Source organism: Pleurodeles waltl, chromosome 11, assembly GCF_031143425.1.
Source record: "Pleurodeles waltl isolate 20211129_DDA chromosome 11, aPleWal1.hap1.20221129, whole genome shotgun sequence".
NCBI classification, from domain to species: Eukaryota; Metazoa; Chordata; class Amphibia; order Caudata; family Salamandridae; genus Pleurodeles; species Pleurodeles waltl.
The window spans coordinates 154,833,028-154,852,111 of record NC_090450.1 but is presented as its reverse complement, the minus strand read 5'-3'; the positions used below and the strand labels follow the sequence as shown (position 1 = coordinate 154,852,111).

At 46.5% G+C, this 19,084-nt stretch overlaps 1 long non-coding RNA gene across 1 annotated transcript in view; it reads right to left on the bottom strand.

Annotated features, from left to right (window-relative positions):
• Positions 1-19,084, bottom strand: part of LOC138266587 (uncharacterized) — a 170,946-nt gene that overhangs the window by 102,011 nt on the left and 49,851 nt on the right. The window lies entirely within an intron of this gene.

The following is a 19,084-nucleotide window of genomic DNA, read 5'->3' as shown; positions in this document are numbered from 1 at the left end:
GCTAAGACACTCTACAACCTGCCACTCTATGACACCCCACTCCACTCTAATTTATGACGTACCACTCCACTCTATGGCACTCCATTCTACTTCACAACATGCCACTCTACTCTATGACACACATTCAACTCTTCCACACCACACCACTCCCTACAGCGATATGCCACCAACTATGCTCTATGACAAGCCAATCCAGTTTACCACATGCCACTCCACTGTACAACATGTTACTATAATCTAAGCTTCTCCACTCATGGCCCTCTACTCTAAGACACTCTATGACACTCCACGACATGCCACTCCACTATACCTTATACCACTCCACTCTTCTCTATGACACACCACTCCACTCTTTGACATGCTACTCCATTCTACAATACTCCACTCTAAGACACTCTATGACACACCACTCTATGACCTGCCACTCTACTTTACATCACTGTATTCTTCTCTATGACATGCCATTCCACTCTGGTACTCTATTCCACTCTACCACACTTCACTCCACTCCACTCTGAGACACTCCATGCCACTTCACTCTATGACATGCCACTGCGCTCTATTTCATGCCACTCTAGTTTATGATGTGCCACTCTACTCTGTGAGATGCCAGCACACTCTACCCCACTCCACTCTATGCCCGTCCACTCTAAGACAATCTAAAACACACCACTCTGACACATTACTCCACTCTACGGTATGATAATCCACTCAACTCTATGCCACTCCATTCTACTTTATGACATTCCACTCCACTGTACAACACATCACTCCACTCTATGCCACTCCATTCTACAACACACCACTTCACTCTTTGACATACCAAAACTCTCTATGCCCCTCTGCTCTGACACTCTATGACACTCAACTGTTTGATATCCTGCTCCACTCTACCTTACGTTACTACACTCTTCCCTATGACACAACCACTCCACTCTTTGACATGCTACTCCACTCTACAGCACCCAATTCCACTCCAAGACTCTCTACAACATGCCACTCAACTGTACTCTACGCCACTCCACTCTTCTCTATGACATGGCACTCCACTCTTTGGCACAGTACTCCATTCTATAACACTCCACTCCACTCTGAGACACTGAGGCTGTATTTATAGGCCCCCAGCGCCACAGTAGCGTCACTTTTTGTGATGCTCCCGTGGCGATAAGAACATCAACGTATTCACAAAGTGGCATTAAGCCACTTTTTGTGGCTTAACGCCACCTTGTAAATACAGCCCCTTCCCACGCAGCACTGTGCGTGGGGGTGGCGTGCAATGAGTGTTGCTGTGGGCATGCCACAGGAACACCCAATGCATTTTGATGCTGCCTCAAATTTATGAAATTTCGTAAACCTGAGGCAGCGCCAAAATCTAACGCCACCCCCAGGGGTGACATTAGCAGGGCGCAACGAGGAGGAATACTTTTTTCCTCCTCGTTTTTTGCTTTTTCTATGTGTGCTCCATTCTGCCGAACACATAGAAAAAGCAAAATGCCAGAAATGATTGTTTATGTGTGGGAAGGTGTCCCTTCCAGCACATAAACAATCTTTTGAAAATGACGCTTTGGCACTTCTGTATGTACTGCATTGTGCAGCAGACAAAGAAGTGTCAAAGTGCCATTAGTGATTGTTTATGTGAAGGAAGGGACACCTTCCTGCACATAAACAATCACACCCCTCAATACAGACATCGTTGCACACTAAATTTAGCGCCAGCGCAGGGGGAAATGCAGGGGTGACCGTATTCCCTTAAAAACGGTGTATCCCTCTGTTTCTAAAGTGATGCAGCGCGGCACTGCCAATTTTGGCGCAGCACCGAGCTGCACCCTTTTCTTTAAATTTGGCCCTCCATGCCACTCCGCTCTATGACATGCCACTGCACTCTAGTGTATGACACGCACTCTACTCTGCGAGATGCCACTACGGTCTACACCATTCCACTTAATGCCTGTCCACTCTAAGACACTCTATGACAGGCCATTTTATGATACACTATTCAACTCTACTAGACAATAATCTACTCCACTCTATGCCACTTCACTCTACCTTTCAACATGCCACTCCACTCTGCAACACACCACTCCACTGTATGACACTCCACTGTACAACACTTCATGACACTCCACTCTACGATACACCACTCCACTCTACACCACTCCACTCTATGCTCCCCACTCTACAACATGCCACTCTACTCTGTGACACTTCATTCTTTACCTCTCCACTCTAAGACAATCTTCAACAAGCCACTTTATGATACACCACTCCACTCTACTCTATAACATGCCACTATGCTAGACACTACCCCATTATACAGCACTTTACTCTACTCAATGCCCTCCACTCTACGCCACTCTTCTCCACTTAACAACACCCCATGATACCCACACCACTATATGACATGCTACTTCACTCTATGACTCTACAACACTCCACTCCATTGCACGACATTTGAAGCCACTCCACTCTGGGATGCACCACTCCATTCTACAACACACTACGCTAAGACACTCTACAACCTGCCACTCTATGACACCCCACTCCACTCTAATTTATGACGTACCACTCCACTCTATGGCACTCCATTCTACTTCACAACATGCCACTCTACTCTATGACACACATTCAACTCTTCCACACCACTCCACTCCCTACAGCGATATGCCACCAACTATGCTCTATGACAAGCCAATCCAGTTTACCACATGCCACTCCACTCTACAACATGTTACTATAATCTAAGCTTCTCCACTCATGGCCCTCTACTCTAAGACACTCTATGACACTCCACTCTATGACATGCCACTCCACTATACCTTATACCACTCCACTCTTCTCTATGACACACCACTCCACTCTTTGACATGCTACTCCATTCTACAATACTCCACTCTAAGACACTCTATGACACACCACTCTATGACCTGCCACTCTACTTTACATCACTGTATTCTTCTCTATGACATGCCATTCCACTCTGGTACTCTATTCCACTCTACCACACTTCACTCCACTCCACTCTGAGACACTCCATGCCACTTCACTCTATGACATGCCACTGCGCTCTATTTCATGCCACTCTAGTTTATGATGTGCCACTCTACTCTGTGAGATGCCAGCACACTCTACCCCACTCCACTCTATGCCCGTCCACTCTAAGACAATCTAAAACACACCACTCTGACACATTACTCCACTCTAGGGTATGATAATCCACTCAACTCTATGCCACTCCATTCTACTTTATGACATTCCACTCCACTGTACAACACATCACTCCACTCTATGCCACTCCATTCTACAACACACCACTTCACTCTTTGACATACCAAAACTCTCTATGCCCCTCTGCTCTGACACTCTATGACACTCAACTGTTTGATATCCTGCTCCACTCTACCTTACGTTACTACACTCTTCCCTATGACACAACCACTCCACTCTTTGACATGCTACTCCACTCTACAGCACCCAATTCCACTCCAAGACTCTCTACAACATGCCACTCAACTGTACTCTACGCCACTCCACTCTTCTCTATGACATGGCACTCCACTCTTTGGCACAGTACTCCATTCTATAACACTCCACTCCACTCTGAGACACTGAGGCTGTATTTATAGGCCCCCAGCGACACAGTAGCGTCACTTTTTGTGATGCTCCCGTGGCGATAAGAACATCAACGTATTCACAAAGTGGCATTAAGCCACTTTTTGTGGCTTAACGCCACCTTGTAAATACAGCCCCTTCCCACGCAGCACTGTGCGTGGGGGTGGCGTGCAATGAGTGTTGCTGTGGGCATGCCACAGGAACACCCAATGCATTTTGATGCTGCCTCAAATTTATGAAATTTCGTAAACCTGAGGCAGCGCCAAAATCTAACGCCACCCCCAGGGGTGACATTAGCAGGGCGCAATGAGGAGGAATACTTTTTTCCTCCTCGTTTTTTGCTTTTTCTATGTGTGCTCCATTCTGCCGAACACATAGAAAAAGCAAAATGCCAGAAATGATTGTTTATGTGTGGGAAGGTGTCCCTTCCAGCACATAAACAATCTTTTGAAAATGACGCTTTGGCACTTCTGTATGTACTGCATTGTGCAGCAGACAAAGAAGTGTCAAAGTGCCATTAGTGATTGTTTATGTGAAGGAAGGGACACCTTCCTGCACATAAACCATCACACCCCTCAATACAGACATCGTTGCACACTAAATTTAGCGCCAGCGCAGGGGGAAATGCAGGGGTGACCGTATTCCCTTAAAAACGGTGTATCCCTCTGTTTCTAAAGTGATGCAGCGCGGCACTGCCAATTTTGGCGCAGCACCGAGCTGCACCCTTTTCTTTAAATTTGGCCCTCCATGCCACTCCGCTCTATGACATGCCACTGCACTCTAGTGTATGACACGCACTCTACTCTGCGAGATGCCACTACGGTCTACACCATTCCACTTAATGCCTGTCCACTCTAAGACACTCTATGACAGGCCATTTTATGATACACTATTCAACTCTACTAGACAATAATCTACTCCACTCTATGCCACTTCACTCTACCTTTCAACATGCCACTCCACTCTGCAACACACCACTCCACTGTATGACACTCCACTGTACAACACTTCATGACACTCCACTCTACGATACACCACTCCACTCTACACCACTCCACTCTATGCTCCTCACTGTACAACATGCCATATATGACATGCAAGTTCACTAAACTGTAAAACCTCATTCTTTTGTATAACATGCAACACCACTCCACTATACAACAAGTCCACTCCACTCTACGGCAGGCTACTCCATTCTATGATATGCCACTCCACTCTAACACACTCTATGCTACTCCACTTTAAGACACACCTCTCCACTGTACAACACTCCACTCCACTCTATGACATACCACTCCTCTCCACTCCACACTATTCTACTCTCTGACATACCACTCCACTCTAGACCTCTCCACTCTAAGACACTTTATGACATGGCACTCTATGACACGCCACTCCAATCTATGGCTCTCCACTCTACAATAGCTGACTCCACTCAATGCCAGCCCATGCAATGCCTTTCTAGTCTACTCCATGCCACTGTGCGAAATTATATCACACTCTACGACACTCTAGGTAACTTGCCCCATGGCACTCCATGCCACTGTACTCTGTGGCACACTACTTCACTTTACTCCACTCTACTCTGCTCCTCCACTCTACACTACTTCACTCTGCACCACTCTATGATATTCCACTCCACAACACTCTGTGCCACTCCACTCTACATACACCACAACACTATGCTCCCCTCTGTGATTCTCCACTCTACAACACACTATTCCACTCTACGCCATTCCACTCTACAGCACTCTGTGACACTCCACTATACAACAGTTCACTCTACAACACTCTCCTCCACTCGACTATCACACTCCACTCAAAGACACTCCTCTCTACAACACTCTACTCCATGGTTCACCACTCCCATCCACAACACTATTCTCCTTTCTATGCCAATTAACAGTGGAAGGTTGTAGATGTTTGAAGTTTGAACTTTCGCAAAAGTACTGAGGTACTAAAAATAATTAAAAGTAATTAATACCATATTACACATTAGATGATTTCAAACAAATTGTTATAATAACAAAAAAAATGAAACTCAATAAAAAAACAAAAGGTTTAAGATTAGTTATAGTTAGGAAAACAAGTTATTATTTTTATACAAAACAAACTTAAACTAAACAAACATTAGAAATTCAAAGGTTTTAGTTGTAACCTCACAGTTATAACTTAAAGTTATAATTTTGGCCCTGCCCATAACTTACTATAACTCACACTCCTCCAGACAGAGTGCTGTCACTTCACTAATTGAACAATATTAACTGTAACTCGTGCCTTACCAATGCGCTGCTTATACCCTTTTATTTCACATCACTTATATCATGTTAAAGAATAGCATTCGTAACAAGGCTCATGACATCTCAAATGACATAGGGGGTTATTCTAACTTTGGAGGAGGTGTTAATCCGTCCCAAAAGTGACGGAAAAGTGACGGATTTACCACCAGCCGTATTACGAGTCCATTATATCCTATGGAACTCGTAATACGGCTGGTGGTATATCTGTCACTTTACCGTCACTTTTGGGACGGATTAACACTCCTCCAAAGTTAGAATAACCCCCATAATTTTTTAGAAGAGTGTGCATGGTAGAGGGGGGTGTTATAGTTAATTTGGTCAGTCACCAATGGATTGTTATAGTCAGGATCATGTTTCCAAAGGAGATGGATTTATTGATTTGCTAATAACTTTGGCACATTTTGACAAAGGTTCACAAACATTAAAAAAAAAAGTCTCATCCAACTCAACTCCTTCCTGGACACATTTTCCCCATCCACAGTGACCGAGAAAATATGGCTGAATAGAATTACACCAAATTTGGCAGAAAGCTAGCTCTTTACCCAGAAAGTGTGATTTTTCAGAATTAGTGTAAATCACTTCAGAACATTTTGAGAAATGAACTTTTTAAATGTATGTTGATATAGAGAGGATCTATGGACCCAACAGATCTAAAGATAAGTTCTAATTTACTGCCACAACATCAATAGCCATTTTAGGACTCAGCGTCTAAGGCCCTCATTATGACATTGGCGGTAATGGATCCGCCAAGCCGGTGATGGCAGATGGACAGCCATCAAGGCAGCAGTGCAGACCGCCATATTACAACCACGGCGGTCAACCCACTGAAACCAATCACGTTTGCTTACAGTACCGCCAGTGCGGTCGGCGGCTGCCATCCCCAGGCTGGTGGTACTGGCCACCTCACTGCCTACCTAATATGAGACTGCAGACAACCACGATTTCCAGGGCGGGACGCCCGCCACCCAAAGCCTGGCAGAAACAGCAAGTAGAAAAGGACCCACCCACCTTTCTCCTGTAAGACCGCCGATGCCATTGGTGAGTACACACAAGGGGGGAAAGGGGACAGTGACACACTCACACACAACATACACACCATGCACGAACTCCAGCACACACACACCTGCATACACGCAACACAACACCCGTACCGAGACACACACAGAACACATCCATGACAAACACTCACGACACATGCACACACTCCGGGTCACAAATACACAACCTCACCATTAGAACCAACAAGTAGAGACACACAAACCAATACAAAGGCACACCACTACATAAAATGCCTAGAAATGCACATGTATTAGAACCATGATAGATAGATGGAAACTCATCAGAGAACAAAAATACTTGACAACTTTATGTGAAGTAAAACAGCAGGAATCCTGTATTGTAAATATATACATAATAAATGGTAAACACAGGTGATGAAGGTGATAAAGCATCAAGGCCCGTAGGCCAGTCCAAAGTCCAATGGGCACAACTGTGCCTGTCAAAGGCCCCAACTTGACTCCTGATAGCCTAATGGCCTCTACAAGGTAAGGGCATCAATGGGAAAGGTTGGCACCTCAGGGGTTTGGGGGTGGGGTTTGCATCTGGGGGGGTCCTTGGGCTTTGGCTTGGGAGGGGTTCACCCTTGCTCTTGACAGAGGGGTAGGGGCCTTGGAACCTTGTTTTGGGGCAACTTTCTTCTTGGGGACAAGGGATGGTTTCTTCGTGGTGGAGGGGCAGAAAAGGTAGTACAGGGTCACGAAAGGACTTAAAGGTGGAGGAACTTGGCTTGGGGAGGGAACCATAAAAGCGAGGAGCAACACGGGGTGGGGCAGGGTCAGGGAACAGGTCAAGGCGGGCAAGGAAAAGATTCTTGGGAACAAGGGGGGTGGATTGGGAAACAGGTTTGGGAGTGGAGGTAGAAGGAGTGATTGTAGGACGTTTAGGTGTGCTGGATATGGGTGCAGATGTAGGCAGAGTATGTATGTGTGAGGAATGTTGAGTGTTAGAGTGCAGGTGTTTATGTGTCCTTGGAGGAGGCAGAGAAGAAAGGGTGGGAGTGGGCAGATAGGTCATGTGGATGAACGTTGGGTGGTGTCTGCATGTAAGGTGGGTGTGCTGCATGTGTGAGTGATGGTGGTTGTGGTGAGTGCGGATGTGGTGCATGGGGTGCATGTATGAGTGTCTTCTTTTGTGGTGACTGAGCACAAAGTGGTGACAGGGACTGGGAGTGAGGATGCAGTGCTGGCAGGTGTGAGTGGTGTTGTGACAGAAAGGGAGGAGGTGCTGGGGGAGATAGGGGTGGTAGTGGCTGATGTTGTATCTACTTTTGTGTGTTGAGTTTGTGCATGCTTGTGATGTGATTTGTGGTGCCTGTGTTTCTCTTTGCGTATCTTGTCTGTTGATTTGGGTGAGTGCTTGTCTGTATGTGTGGCTTGGCTAGGAGAGGAGAGAGGGCTTTGGGGTGGGGCACAGAATGGAAGTACTAGGGATACTGGCTGCTGTCAATGAAGAGGCCAGAGCCTGAAATGATCTCTGTAGGCCAGTAAAGGCACTGTGAATGCCCTCCAGGTAGGCATTAGTCCGCTGCATATGGGATGCCAGGCCCTGGATGGCATTCATGATGGTTTACTGCCCTACAGAGATGGACTTCAGGAGGTCAATAGCCTCAGCATTGAGGAGAGCAGGGCTGACTGGGGCAGAGGCAGCGGTGCCTGCCGCAAAGGAGATGCCCACCTTCCTGGGTGAGCGGGATGGGCAACTGGGTGGGGATCTACTGGGAGAGGGTACTGTTAAGTGGGGTGGCTGCAGCCTTCCCACTCAATGGTGTCCCTATTCCTTCACCTGCTGATGCTAATGCACACAAGGATAGGATTGTACAAAAATGAGGGGAGTGGGTGAAACAGATGGGAGCATAGGGTCAATACAAATCCCCATTGCACGTATGTACATTACAACAACATGCCTCTATGTACATTCCTGCATACACTCTCTACAACGTCAATGGAGATTTCCTTACACCCACTGTGCATACACTCTGATGTGGATACACGATACCACTATGATTACACTCAGGTATTACTCTACATTGTTAGGGCTCTTGTGTACAGGACCATTACTGTGTGAAATCTGTCATTGAGTGACATTTGTACATTGTCATACCTACCCGTGTCACCCATTATGGACATGTATAGATAGGTATGGATACCAACTGAAGATCCTGTATGTCCATGTGAAGTCCAATAATTTGACAATGTTAAAATGCCATGAAAACCTGTTGCTCAGATGCTCACCTATCACAGCTACTTCTGTTCATAGCACAACTGGATCCTACCTACATTAACTGTCATACCTACAGTTTACATCCTTGATCCTATAGCTAACAAACCCATCCAGTCCATTGCAAACTGTACAGGACATGTACTATATTACTTGCCCTTTTGTGGCTGCTGTGTTGCCCTCAAGTGCCCATCCAACTTCGGGTAAGCCACCTCAAGTATGTGGGCTATCAGGGGTTTCAGGGTTCGACCGGCACCCCTTCCTCATTGGGAGGCCATTCCCAGCTGGGCCTCCGTGGTCTTCCAAGCCCAGCGTCTCAGGTCCTCCCACCGTTTGTGACAGTGGGCTCTCCGCCTGCCATAGACCCCCAGGGTCTGCACCACCTTTGCAATTGCACGCCATATACCCTTCTTTTGATGGGTACTGACCTACAGAGGCAATACAGACAGGAGACCATCATTAGAGAAACAGTCCAGCCTATCACACACATGGCCCACCATACCCCTTTCCATCACCATTGGCACATACATAGCCCATCTCACAACATGTACACCGCCACCAGATAATTCCCCCAGTTACACAATGCCTTCACAATATCTCCATGCATCCATGCCACATGCATCGTGCCCAGAGTGTAGGACCCCATCCACCAGTCTCTCCAACTCCTCCAAAGTGAAGCCTGGGGCCCTTTCCTCAGTCGGGCGATGGTAGGTTCCAGATACAGGTCACAGCAGCACATGCGGTGTAGGTCCTCTCCTATGGAAGGTCAGGTACCAAGTGAGGAATATGATAGAATATGCGACCTCATCCGCGGCGGTGCATACCGTCACCACCGGCGTAGATGACCATTGGCCACTGTAACCCACAGGTCCCAATATTAACCAATGAGGAGTTGCCCGGCAGTTCCCGACCGCCTCCTGACACGGCACACAACATCAGCGGAATTACCTCACTTCTACCTGGTCCTCCATACAGGACAGGAAGACGCCATTTCGGGGGAGGGGGCTGGCCTATGGAATAATGCTGTGTCACACGAGAAATAAGCACATACTGGACAAATCACACTGACCCATTACAGGTTTACAGAATGCATACTACTGGTGTGGCTCCATTGTTCATTTTGTGGCAGGCTCCTCACTCTTTTGTCCCATAGATTCCTACTGCTGTGGATGGATAGGAGATGGAGACATACCCCCGTGTACAGACCCCTGGTGGACTTGGCTACACTGGAGGACAGGCACATTATACTAACCGATAGACTGGACAGGTCCACAATCACAGAGCTGTGTGCCCAATTGGAGCCTGACCTGATATCTGCTATCCGTCACCCCACTAGAATCCCTCCTCTTGTGCTAGTGCTCTCAGTACTCCATTTCCTGGCAACTGGTTCTTTCCAAGTGAAAGTGGGCTTGGCAGCAGGAATGTCACAGCCAATGTCCTCAATAGTGCTGATTGTCTGCCCTGATAAAACACGTGTGCAGCTACATTACATTCCCCCAGGTTGATGATTTGGCCTGCGTGAAGGCCGAGTTTTATGCAATGGGACATATCCCCAGTATCATTGGGGCGATTGATGGAACACATTGCATTTGTCCCCCGCCAGAATGAACAGGTTTTCAGGAATTGTATGAGTTTCCCTTCTATGACTGTGCAGATGGTGTGCTTGGAGGACAAGTACATCTCCCACGTCAATGCTAAGTATCCAGGGTTGGTGAATGATGCCATTTTCCTAAGGAATTGCATCATCCTAAATGTGATGGCCAAACTACAGAGGCACAGGGTGTGGGTTATAGGTGAGCCCTGGTTCCCACCTGTATATGTTGGTGTATGGATTAGGTGTGGGCCATATAGGATAGTGTGTGGCTAAATGTTGTCCCTCAATAATTGCAGGTGACTCTGTTTACCCAAACCTATCATGGCTGCAGAGCCATGTGAGGAATGCCAGGACAAGGTCAGAAGAACGTTATAATGAGGCACATGGGCGAACCAGAAGGATAATTGAGAGAACTTTTTGCCTCCTGAAGGCTAGGTTTCTGTGCCTCCATCTAACAGGTGGATCCCTGTGCTACTCACCCAAGAAGGTCTACCAGATAGTGGTGGCATGCTGCATGTTGCACAACTTGGCCCTCAGACGCCATGTTCCTTTTCTGCAGGAGGAGAAGAGTGGAGATGCCCCTGGGGCAGCAGTGGACCATGTGGACAGTGAGGATGAGGAGGCAGAGGATGAAGATGAGGACAACAGAACATCTGTGATCCTTCAGTACTTCCAATGACACATAGGTAAGACAGTGTAACTTTACATTTCAATGACTTTGATTGTATTCTGTCTGGCATTGGCATGCTGGTAATTCCCAATTCAATGCCCACTTACTGTTCCCTCTGGCTATTTATTTTGCAGATGTTGGTGATATGACGAATACTCCTGGTGTGATCACTACAGCCAGCTACAGGTTATTAATCTATCCTCATTCTATGTACAGTTCATTTTCAATGGCTGTACCTGTTTCAAACTATACATATTTGATATACATTACATACTCAAAATCGATTTTGTCAAAGGGTGTTTATTGAAGTGCTGACATATAGGGGGAAAGTGCAATGGGATGGGGAGATGAAGGAGGAAAGTCCAGGGTATTGTCCCAGCCTATTTGTAGCACAGATGCATTGTCCATGGGTACTTAGGAAGGGGAACAATGGCAGTTCAAGGTGGACAGGGTGACTGAGTGGGACACAAGGGGGACAATCGAGAGAGTCTCATTTCCTGTGGGGGGTCTTGGCAAGTGTCTCTGGCTTCTGTCTGGATCACAGGGAACATTTGCAGGGTGGTTCACCTTCTGCAGAGGGAGGGGTGCGGGTGGCCTGTGAGTTCTGTGGTGGGGCTTCCTGGCCACTAGCAGCAGCAGAAATGGAAGGCTGTTCAGATGACTGGCTAGTGGCAGGGGCCCGGTGGTGTGAGACTGCTTCCCTCATAATGTTGGCCATGTCTGCTATGGAGATCAGGGTGTTGTTGATGGCTTGCAAGTCCTCCCTGATCCCCTGGTACTGTCCCTCCTGCAGCCGCCTGTTCTCCTACACATTGTCCGGGATATGGCCCATCGTGTCCTGGGAATGTTGGTAGGCTCCCAGGATCTCGGAGAGTGCCTCCTGGAGAGTTGGTTCCCTAGGCCTGTCCTCCCCTCATGCACAGCAGTCCTCCCAGTTTCCCTGTTGGCCTGTGCCTCTGTCCCCTGAACCATCTGCCCACTGCCACTGACCCCAGGTGCCTGATTGTCTTAGGTATGAGGTGTGGCCTGGGGTCCCTGTAGAGGTGGACACACTGCTGATTGACTTGTCCTCGGGACAGAGGTGTGGGTACGCTAGGTGGGTGCTGTGGTGGTGTTTCCTGAAGGGGAGGCTTTGTGGTGGTCTGTTACTGGGCTTTGGTAACCTGTTGTCCAGTGGTCCCTGATGGGCCAAGTAGATATTCCAGATCCTGAAGACCAGAGTTACTGTCATCACTGTGGGCCTCTTCAGTCGGGGGACTGGATAGTGCAGGCACCTCCTCTCCGGTGACATTGGCTGGGGTATCTGTGGGGATGTAAATGATGTGTTATGGTTGATGTGTATGACATATTGTACATCCCTGGCTTCCACTCTATGGTTGGTTTTGCCTGCCCTGCCAGCTTTCACTTTGTATGTTAGTGTAGGGTGGGATTGTTAATTCTCTATGATGGGCATGCTTTAGTCATGTGAGTCCATGCAGAGCTGTGGGGGTGTCCATGCATTGGTACAGCATGCAGGGCTTGGCATTGGGATTAGTGAGATGTGATGGTAGAGTTTGTGGGATGTAGTGGAGTCATGGGAGTGAGTGTGAGGGTATGTGCATACAGGTATGGGGGGTGATAATTGTTAAAGGTTGACTTACCAGTGTCCAGTCCTCCTCCGACTCCGGCCAGGCCATCAGGATGCAGAATTGCCAAGACTTGCTCCTCCCATGCTGTGAGTTGTAGGGGAGGAGGTGGGGGTCCACCACCAGTCCTCTATATAGCGAGCTGGTATCTTGCTGCTATGGAACGTACCTTCCCCCGTACCTTTTCCTGATGTCGTCCCTTGTTCTGGGGTGCTGTCCCACTGCATTCACCTTGTCCACGATCCTCCGCCATAGGTCCAACTTCCTAGCTGTAGATATTTGCTGCACCTGTGCTCCAAATAGCTGTGGCTCTACCCTGACAATTTCCTCCACCATGACCCTTAGCTCCTCTTCTGTGAAACAGGAGTGTCTTTGTGGTGCCATGGGTGTTATGTGAGGAGTGTTGGTGAGGGCGTGTTGGGTAATGTTTTGGGGTGTGTGATGTGTAGGGTGTGAGTGGTGCATGGGGGTGAGTGGTGTGTGGCTGTTGTTGTCTCAGTGGTCTTGGTGTCTCTCTGGTGGCGATGATTTGTAATCGTAAAGGGTTGTGGGTAATGTGGGTGGGTGTTTTATAGTGGTGTGGGTTTGTGGGTGTGGTGTGTATATAGGTGTCATGTGTGTGTTGTTTGAATTGTCCAATGTGGTGTTGTTTTGTATGTGGGTGTCCATTGTGAACGCGGCGGTATATACCAGCAATGGTTTACCGCCAGTGAATGTCCGCTGTGGTGATTCGTGGGTCATAATGTGGTGGGCGTTGTTCTGTTGGCGTACCGGTGTGGGTTTTGATACCGCCACTTTATCACTGACCTTTGGTGTTGCAGATTTGTGTATGTGGCTGAATTCTGTCAGATTGGTGTGTGTGTGTCATAATATGGTAAACGGATATCCGCCGCTGTGGCGGTAAATTGGCAGCCCTCAGCGTGGCGGTAAGCTGCATTTACTGCCAATACCATAATGAGGGCCTAAGTCTCTTGAAAGCAAGGTTCAGATGCATCTCTGGTGGTTACCTGAAATACTTACCACAGAAGGTGTGCCAGATTAAGGTGGCCTGCTGCATGCTCCAAAATCTGGCATTAAGGAGGAACATCCCATTGTAGGAGGAGGTAGGAGTAAGGGACAATCTGGTGGCAGAGGAGGGAGGAAACATGAGTGACAGAGATGGGGATGAGGAAAATGTAGGCACAAGGACAGTTCTCATTCAGCAGTACTTCAGCTAAGCTTCTGTTAGTTACTTCTCTATGTTTGACATGTCACATGTTGGTGCACAGATTGGGTGTACTTCATTATCCATGATATCAGTAGGTGTTGACCCCGTTTGGGTTTCAGATGAGTGTATACAGGAGTGGTCTGAAAAGTAGGTCTACATTGCCACTATGATGTTAGCTAGTCCATCTGCCTGGGTTACATATAGTTCTGACATCCTATTTCTTCACACATTTGTGACTTCTCCATTCTGGAATCACATTTTCATTGGCATAGTTTGCAGCTTCTTATGATGACAAGTGCTGTCAATACTTGGCATCCAAGGGGTGAGCTGTGTGGTACAACTACAATGAGTGTCTATTATTCAGGTCAATGCTGTTAGATGCAACGATTAACAAGTCTCATTTTACCTGAACAGGGTTTTGGTCATGTGTGCAAAAGCAGTGGATTGTCTATCAGTGTGTGGACCTACAGTATGAATCGTTTAACCATCATAATGTGCAGGTACATACTGTAGGCAAAAGTGATAATAATGTGTGATGAACATTCTGTGCTATCAATTGCATATGCACTATGGATAATGTTTCACCACTCTTTCCAGTCTGCTACCTGTGGACCCAGGGTTGTGTGGACACTGACTTTTCTGCAGAAAGCCGGATGACAGCATGATACATACACATCTCCAATGTGTTTTAGGACTCAATTTCTGCAAGATGTCACACATTTGTTGCACTTTTACAATAAGTAAGTACATAACACCATAACGTGTGTGTAAATGCATTTATTGTGTATACCAAAGGGTGGATAGTGTGCAAAGCAGTGGGACCATGGTGATCGATTCCATCAGTCTATAAGGTCCAGCAGTTGGTAGAACAGGTCCAGTATCCATGTGGCATTTGGAAATGGGGCACACTGTGGATTGACGTGGCCTTGATACACTGGTGTTGGGGTGTCGACAACAGGTGTTATGGTGGCAGAGGTTGTGGCGGGCTCCATGGTGACCTGGGTGAGGCTGGTGAAGGTGGACTGCCCAGAGAGCCCAGATGGGCCTGGTAGGTCTTCCAGTTCCAGACATCCTGTGTCGCTCTCAACACTGGAGTCTTCAGCAGGTCAGGGGACTGGCTGTAAGTGGCACTGGTTGTCTGACTACATTCTCAGTGGCACCTGTAGATGACAGGGTTTGTTATTCACATCTGCCTGATGTACTTTACAGGGGCTGCAAGGTGAGTGCTGTGTATCATGCTTCAGGACTCAGGTGTAGTTGTCCGAGTGGAATGTGCATTGTTAGGTGGCTACAGGATGATGCATTGTGGGAGTCGTAGTAATTCATGCTGTACATGCATTGGGTGCATTTGGGGATGTGGACTTTGGGATTGGTGTTAGTGGGGTAGGGTGAGCATGAGGAGATGGGGGTGTAGGAGATGGGGATGCATGCATTACAGGTATACTTCATACAAGAGTGTAGGTGACTTACAAGTTTCCAGTTCTCTGGGGATTCCACTGAGACCCTCAGGGTGCAGGATCACCAAGACCTTCTCCTCCCATGATGTGAGCTTCAGGAGAGGTGGTGGGGCCCACCGCCAGTCCTAATGAGGTCGATTTGTTGTCTGGATAACATGGAACGGATCTGTGGATCAGTAGTAATTGTTTTTTTTAAAAAGGTGCGCTCCCACCATTTTCAAATAACAGTCACCCAGGGTGGACAAGGTCCTGCAGAAGGGGTGGCCAGCACAACGTTTATTTTTTAGGGGCAGGGTAGCATGAGACCCACCTCCACAGGCCTTTTGAAGGCCCTGTGGGCCCCTTCCCCTGGGACTCATATCTTTTTATTGGGGTGCGCCTATGCAGCCTAACTCACCAAGCTTTCTAAAGGCCCTGGGGTTCTGGTCCCCCTCACAAGCCTTTTGAAGACAGCGGGGATCCCATCCTGTGGAGCTAAAACCGGTTTTAAAAGGAGGGGGGCACCATGCCCCCCTCCTTGAGTCATAACTTTTTAACACATCTTCCCCCACCTTGGATTTCCACACAAGGTCTAGGCTACTATCTCTGTTGTACTATCTAAACTGGATTGTGCCAATGGCCTCTACAATTGATCAGCTCTATCTACTATGGAAAAACTACAACAAAGTCAGAACTTAGCTGCCAGACTACTTCTGCATGTCAACCCACTAGCCCACATCTCCCCTGCCTTGAGGGCCCTACATTGGTTACTGGTTGCCAGAAGATCCACCTTCAAGCTGCTCTGTATCACACACAAAGCAATACATGGAACAGGACCACTTTCCATCTGGAATAAAATCAACAAATACATTCAACAAGAAACCGCCACTCAAGATTGGCACCCGCCTCACACCACCATGCAAGAAAAAGACAATAGGTGGTATATCTTTCTCTGTTCAAGCGGCCAAACTATGGAATTTATTACCCCAAAATATAAGAACCATGGATAGTTATCTTACCTTAAGAAGCCTACTCAAGAGTTGACTTTTTCCTACATAACCACCATACTCATACAGCAATGGAGTGAATATCCCAGTGTACGTAAACATGTTATAATTTATGTGTATTTCTTTATACAAATATGTATCATAACTATTTTATCTTAACATATATACATACTCTTTAGGCCTCTTTAACAAATGTACATTTTACTTCAATGAAGTGTATATATGTATGTATTTGTATGTGTAGGTGTATGTATGTGTATACCTATTATGGATATGTGCATGTTTCTATGTATAGCTATATATGTGTATTTTATTCTGCACCACACATGTCTGTAGGTCATTGGACTGTTTCTATATAAGTTGCTAGATTGAGATGCTTATTAGTCTGTTGTTATTTTATCTGTCACAGTAGGAAAGCATTATCTTAACTATATAGCTACAAGCATTTCACTATTGAAATATTGAGAAAAAATAAAATACTGTTATTAAAGTATAAAAATACATTAACTTAAAATTCTGGAGCTCTTGAAAGCCTATGTTTGTACAGTACATCTTTATATCTCAATATAATATATTCCTTACACATTTATTCCCTTGATTATGTAATCATGTGTCTATATATTTATTACTCTAGTCCTACTGTGCAAGAGACAAAAAACATTTTACTCTCTTGAAAGCTTTACTCTGTCTGACCATCACTCTATACCACTTTCTATCTAACCTCTACCTCTACTCTCTGACTCATCCTCAAACCATTCTACTACAATGACCAACAAACAACCCTTCCCAGACTCTTCCCTCCTCTACCCTTCCAGGCTCACCCTAAACCTCAGTTTACGACTGTGAACTCCCAAACAACCCTACTAAATTCTCCTTCATTTATCTCTCCTTGGACTCATCCCAAACCCCATTTAACTACTATGATCTCCCTAATACCTTTCTACAGAATTTTACATCCTCCACCTCTCCTTCACTCATCCCAAACCTCATCTTACTACTATGATCTCCCAGTTAATACATCTGGATTCTTCCCTCTTCTATCCCTCCATTATTCTATTCAAATCAACTAACAGACTCACATGTCGTCTGCTCAAATTAACTCATACCTCCCTATACTAATAATAATAATGCACTCATATTTCTCTATACTAATCCACCACTAATCCTTTTGGGTTCCGGAGTAGTGAACTACTCGATGAAAATCGTCAGAGCAGTAAGCGCTATATAAATACTGTTACAATTACATTTACAATATAATGGCCACAGGGACCCCATTCCCCCAATGCTCAAGGGCAGCAGTGTCCTCGTGGAGCCAATCCCCTGTGACACTGAGTTGTACTCTGCCTGGGAGATTGCGGCAGGGAATATAAACCTAACTCGCTTCCCGCACTCTCCCTGACATGAAACATAGGTTTGCTCTCACCCGGCAGAGGCATAATAAAACCTTCATCCGCTGGGTGCCAGCAAGCTGATGAAGGGAATGCTTACCAGCACCCAGAAGGGCTACTGGCAGGGGAGTTGCCAGGACCCATTCTGGGGTTCTGGGGTTCCGCCAGTGACCCTAAATTATAGAAATTTATTTGGGTGCCTGAACAGTACCAGGGCACCTATTTGTTGATAAAAAAGTGTAGCCGGTTCCAGCTTGGCCCCACTGCAGGGAACTGGTTACACAGGGTGCTGGGGCCTCCCTGGTGCCCCTCAGAAATAATCATGCCCTGGGTGCCCCAGGTAGGACTGGGACATCCACAAACGAAAGCTGGCAAAAAGAATAAGAAATGAGCTGCTAGAGCCGCTAATTTATTCTTGACTGCTCCTGGCAAGGAGTGCCACATAATGCCCTTCATGGGTTAATTTGCATATCGTTTGATGAATGCTGGTGCCCGAGTCTGGGAAGCAGTGCCTCCAGCATGTTTTTTAAATGTTGTGGTGTGCTACAGGGAGTGCAGCAGCCAATCAAAATATATTTTAAAAATGAACCCTATAATTCTCGGGGTCTATAGAACATCATCTCAAGGAACATTTATGATGTTTTCTTGTATTTCCAGACCGAGAGCCTTTGCTGTGGAATGCAGCGATTCCGTGTCGGTGATTTTATGGCTGTATTATGTAACCTGAGAAATATAAAAAAGACTCTAACATGTTTAATGCTATTTTGAATAAAAATGCTTTAGTTAAATGTTTGATGATAAACATTGCAGTGCATATGGTTTAGGAATGTAATAGTTTTAATGATGATTACTAACATGTCAAAGCTGTTTTGTTAAGGGGGTGAGCTGTTGATAAAACCAATAGGCTTTTATTTGTGTACTGATATCCTGACTCCTTGACAAAGACAATAGGCTTGCCTTTATATATTGATG